Below are 6,133 nucleotides of genomic sequence, written 5' to 3' on the forward strand. Positions count from 1 at the left end.
GCTCAGTCTGTCTAACTGCCACCACCGTTGAGGCTGACGTCATGAGCTGCTCAAGAAAGGGAATGGACCCACTCCTCAAAATGGGTGAAGAGAGTATTTAAAAAAGCAAGCAAACAAACTCTATTACACAGAATGCTGGGGAAACAGGCTGCTTGTAATGAGAAACACCTTGTTCTTCAGGCTAGTGTCCCCAGGACCTTGGCCTGGGAGACCAGCCAAGCTGGCGGGCAGATGACGTCCTCTGTTTCCCAGTGGATGAGACAAAGGCTCGGAGAGTTGGGATGACCAGCTGAAAGATGGACTGCCTCTAGCCGGAGGTGTCCCTTGTCCACCCCTTTCCACCTTCGCTGGCCGGTTCGTGGCGAGGCCACCAGTCTTGTTAGCACTCAAGCAGCCTTGTGATGCCTAGGCGTTTTCTGTGTTGTTATTATTGTAACATAATCACGATTGGAAACAGCTGTTGTTGAACAGGAGCACATGTGCATGGCGTTGCTTGATTGGTTTCGTTCACTCCATTCATAAATCACGGATTAGAGGGGACGCGGGAGCAGAGAGGAACGCAGCCGGCGTTGGGGAGGCGAGCCAGCTGTTGGTGCAATGCCCCTTGTAGGGAAGTGGCTGGAACTGTTTACCTCACGGCTGGCGGCTCTCTGCTCCCCCCGCGGCCCCGAGCTCCTTCCCAGGGTCAGCGGCTCCCGGTCTAGCCCTGCTGCCTCCCCCATACGTGTTGCTCATTCCTCCTCCCCCCATAAAGCCTGTGCTGTCCCGCATCGACTCAGTTCCCACTTCCCAGAGGACCCAGCAGATGCAGATGGACGCAGAGCTGGAAGCACATCGGGACACATGACACAAGGTGAGGGCTGACTTTGAGCTCTGGATCCAGGGTCTTCCCGTGTCTGTGGCTCAGGGACCAGGAGTAATCGGGCCAGGGGCTGGTGGGGGCAGCCACCTGCGCAGTGCCTGTCCCCAAATCCTTGGCCCAGAGGCTGTTGTGATTGGAGAGAGAGAGAGAGAGAGAGAGAGCTGTTTCCACATCTGTGGCCTCCTGTATGGGGATATCCCTGTCACCTTGATTCACAGATGTTGAAAGACAAGATACCTCCCATCACCCTGACTCACAGATGTTGAAGGACAAGATGCCTCAGCAGCCTCTGCAATGGGCTTCCTCCTGTCTATTCCGTTCAGGGTCCAGGAAGACCTGGGAATCTACACCTGCCATTCCCTCCTAGGCGCCAACGCCCCGCTGCTGGCCTGGCTGGAGGAGAAGTCCCCCCTCACTGTGTATTCAGGACAGTAACTCAGGTGGACCCTCTGAGCTGCTGGGTTTCAAAATAAACTAAAACATAAGTGGAGAGGGTCTGGGATGGTCAGGGATGCCTCCGAGAGGAGAGGAGAGGAGAGGAGAGGAGAGGAGAGGAGAGGAGAGGAGAGGCAGCCAGGTTCAGGGCGGAGGCTCAGGGAGCAGGCCCTGTGTGTGAGGGGCACAGGGACACCAAGAGTGGCTGAGCCTGTGGTGGAAAGACAGGGGTCTAGGTCTTGGGGATGATCGGTTAACTACACAATTGAGGCTGTGCTCATGGTCCAACCTGAGCGTGGGGTGTCCTGTTATTTAACAGGGAGCAGAAAGGCCATGGGACCTGCTGGACTTTTAAAGCAGAGACAGGGAGAAAGTGCCCAGTGAGTCCATTTGAAAGGGGGAGTTCAGGGAGATGCACCCACCTGACACCCTTTGCTCTCTGCAGGGCAGCTGGACAGGTGTCACACCCTTTATGTCATAGGTGGGGCCTTCAGCAGGCATGATCACCGGGACAGCACAGTGAGGTGGCCGGATTTCTGGGGCAGGGCTCCACCCTCTGCCCCCAGGGGCCCCGCCACCGCCCTGGGTACAGGACAGCCCGGCTGGGTGCTCCCTCCTGCGCCAGTCCTGAAATGCTTCGCTGTGGACAGGGCTGGGCCTTGGTGACAAGCATGCAAATTACAGAGACCCTCAGACTCCCCGAGCCCCCCTCCCCCCTCCCCTGCAGCTCTGAAAGCATCTGCAGAACCATCCATTTCAGCCCAACAACCCCCCCCCCCCAGGCTCTGTGGGTGGGCAGGAGATTTCCATACTGTGTCAGGTCCTGAAACCACAGAGTCAAACCACAGCCCAGCACTCGTAAATCTTCCTCCCATCAGCACTGGAGATGTGGCCCATTTAGTGTGGCATTGCCTGATGACGGGGTGGGGTTGGAGCACCCACAGAGGTCATTGTCATGAGCCCTCTGCGAGAGTTGGGGAGCACACTCGGAATTAATTATGACTTCATTTGAATAATGTGCACACGCTACTTGTGTGAGTGGCGGACTTTCTCCACAATAGACAGCAGCAACAGGGTTCCCCTCTCTGGGACACCTGGGGGTGCGGACCTGCTCGCGGTCTGGTCACTGGGAGGAAGTTATTTTACACTCCATCTTGCCGGGGGGAACATACACACATCTGGAACATCCTGGAGTAGGGGAACTCTTGGATGTTCTGCTGAGTTGGCTCAGGTCGGGAGGTCGGCCCAGCATTGGTGTTGTGAAACAATATAGGTGCCTGAAACCTGACCCTTTTTATCTCCCTAAATTCTATCCTCTCCTCTGGAGCAGTTAGCCCCATCTCTGCTTGGGTCAAGGCAGTGAAGCCTGGACGAATAGCATTCTGATGGGGCACTAGCCCTGCCCGCCGTGGGCAGGGGCGGACTCAGCTGGGGTTGGGGCTCTAACTCAGACCACGTCTGGGGCTGAGGTCAGCCTGGATGCTAAGGAAGGCATTTCCAAGCTGAAGAGCCGATCACATGCATTCTGGCTGCCGGGGCCCTGAAGCTTTCTGCAGGGTCACCACCGGCCAGGTTGATGGAAGGTAGTTCCACAGGGATATTTCCCCCGCAAACTTGTGGCAGAGGAAGGTGTCAGGGCCAATACACCCCTCACACAGGACGGACTAAGGTCTGCCGGGGTTCTGGACTCCCGTAATGAAATCCCATAGGCCATACTTCCTATGGAAACTGGGTGTCCCAGAAATCCAGACCAGAGCCCTGCACCATGGGTACAAGTGTCCACCCTGTGTGTCATGAGAGCCTATGTCAGCACCCGTACAAACTTGGTAGGGAACAGCATTGGGAACCACACTGGAACAGACAGGGCGATTCAGCTCCAGTTAATACCCTTCCTTTCTATTTTTCAAAATTGATTTTTAAAGAGGAAAGGAGAGAGAGAGAGAGAGAGAGAGAGAGAGAGATAAAGTTGTTGTTCTACTTATTCATGATGTCAGTGGTTGATTCTTGTATGTGCCCTGACCAGGGATCAAACCCACAACCTTGGCATATTGGGACAATGCTCTGACCAACTACCTGGCCAGGGCCAAGTTAATACCATTCCTAAGAGACCTCAGTCGTGCTGTGCATTTGGTATTGTTAAATCTTTGTGGAGGGACAGCCCCAGTCCCAGAAAATACTGTTCATATACTTACTGTGGGTCTTGGGATTTCACAAACAGAACCTCAGTGTCGCTGGGGTTCCAAATTCACCTTGTGTCCGTGGCAGGTGACACCGTGGGACCAGGAGGCTCTAACCGCGACAGGTGATCGTCTCCTCCACCAAGCGGCCCGAGGGCTGGTTCGTCTCTCTGTATGTGCAGCATAGACAGTCCTTTCCGTGGTTCCCGCCAGCGTGGCTGATCTGTCTGTGTGGAATCCCACGGTCCCCACTGGTTCCACTGCCCGGCCCTTGAGAGTCATGGTCACTGGGCTGAGGCCACCCGAACGTTTATTGAGAAACTACCTGCTGAGCAAAGGAAATGTGCACAAGTTAACACAAACAGGGTCATTGCAAACTCCTAAAAAAAAAAAAAAACCCAAATCACACAGTGACAAACTGCTCAGGCCCATGTATCCACGGGTCTGACACGGTAATAACAACAGTTTGTTACTATACATGGTAATAACAACAGGTCGTTACTATTGTATTTATCTAAGGTGGTTGAGCCTGGACGGTGACCAACTTTGTTTAAATTATCCTACTGGTCATAACATTGTATCTTTCCTACATTTCTGGTCCTTTAAAACCTTTTAACTGGTGTTTAGACACAAAGTTGCCGCTAACTCAGGACCCAAGAGGTTTTGATGGTTTCTCCCTCCTCCTTGCACCGGACAAGAGTCTGCTTTGAAAAGGAGAAAATGAGTAGTCACAGAATAGGACATTGGAACTGGCTTTGACAAGTGGGCACTTGTCTCTGATCTTGTCATCCTTTTCAAAGGAACCCGTCCTTACCCGGCTGCTTAAAAACGTGGGCCTTAGATTTGAAAACTAAAGAATAGGAAGTTGTCTGGAACTGAAGGTGATGTGCTGTCGCCTTGGCTCTGGAAAATGAGCATTTTTGCTTCATCTTTCTCATCTTGTGACCCATGTTGCAAGTTCCCATTGCCCCCCCCCCCCATGCCCTGTCAGACCCACTGAGACCTGCCAAGGACCAAAGTGGTTCTGTGCCCGGAGCCACAGTGGGTGGGGCTCTTGGTGGAGGCAGGAGAGGAGAGATGGGGAACTGACACCCGGTGCAGGGCCCTACTTGGCCCTGGAGTTCAGGTCAGTGGGTATTGACCCCACCCAGACCCCTGGGTGGGTGGAGCTCAACCCTTCCCCGATGTCAATCATTCACAGGCCCTCCCCTTGCTGTGTTCAGATCCACCCACCCATCCATCCATCTGCACACCTGCTTATCCTGACTGGTGCAAGTTAGCATTTTTCTTGAACTCCAAACGCATCGTTTAAAGACGAGTCACACATATCACTGACATAAATAGATTGGCCTGTGGCTTCTTCCATCATTATCATTCTAAATTTTGGGACACAGACTGATGTGTTTTGATTCATGACCTTACTCGCTGTGGGGCTTGCTTTTAGGAATGGCTGGAATGGTGGCCGCGATCAATGAGAAACGCCACCACGGCGTTGGGTGGTGTGGAGCCACCCGGTACCTGTCCACACACAGATCCAGCTGGGGGCCGGTCACCCCACAGGATGGGAGGTGTTGGCTGGAGGGGAATGATGTGGATCTGAGGGGCCCATTGTCATCCAGCCCCCCATGGAGATGACCAAGGACGACCCTTCCTCATTTCATCCCATCAGTCTGGTCATTGGCTCATCTGGTCTCAGATCCCTGGCTGCCCTCGCCTGGTTCTATTCCCCATCAAGGGCTGGTCCTGGCTGGCTGCACTTCCCGCCCCTATGCCCACTGGCTTCCGGCTCCATCTGACCCCTGAGGACACCCTGTGAGGCTAGAGGCCCGGGCAGCGCTGGTCCTGCTTTGGGCTGCACTCTGGGCGTTCCCTGCATCTTCTCCGTGGTCCCAGTTCTCACCAGCCATCCCTTGTGCCTGGTCCCATGTCCCCGTCCCTGTGGGGAGTTCCCACTGGGGCTGGAGCTCTTGGGAGGGGGCGTCTCTGCTTTAAGACTCTGGCTCCTCCCTGTATCCTTCTGTCTCCAAGGGCGACGACAACTGGTCACAGACTAGTGATCCCAGTCCAGGACACATCTGTGTGTGCTCTTTCATGGACAGTCACAAGGGACCTCAAGTTCAGGGTCTGATGCTCTATGAAGGACACGTACAGCAGACTGTGCCCCTGAGGACTCAAGGCAAAGGGGTGGGGAGGGGCGGGGGAGGGAAGGGGAGCGGGTTTGGGAGCTTTAGTAAGGAAGTTATTTTAAAGGCAAAGTGAGTGAGTGACAGGTTGATTCTGCCAGGGAAGGGCTGTGTGACAAGCAGCAGGCCCTCAGCATAGGACAGGTGCGACCAGACAGCTGGTCACCTGGACCTAGGGACACAGGGCAACATTAACATGGGTGCCCTGGGGAGTCCCCAAGGTAAGGAGGCTTGACGATGCCATGACTTGAGTCATGCATGGAGGGTGAAAGCCCACCCTCCAGCTTCTACTGCTGCCTGTGTGTGTGAGCCTAGGGGGGACCCTCATCCATCCTTCCCAGCTCCAGTCTTCCCCCGCCCCTGCCTCCTCCCCCCCCATGGTGCTCCTTAGTACCGGAGAGAAATGGACCTGCCCCCGGACAAGCCTGCGGGCAGGAAAAAAACAAATCTCTGTTGGTCCTGAAATTCAGATACAC

Source organism: Saccopteryx leptura, chromosome 2 (genome assembly GCF_036850995.1).
Source record: "Saccopteryx leptura isolate mSacLep1 chromosome 2, mSacLep1_pri_phased_curated, whole genome shotgun sequence".
In the NCBI taxonomy this organism is placed as follows: domain Eukaryota; kingdom Metazoa; phylum Chordata; class Mammalia; order Chiroptera; family Emballonuridae; genus Saccopteryx; species Saccopteryx leptura.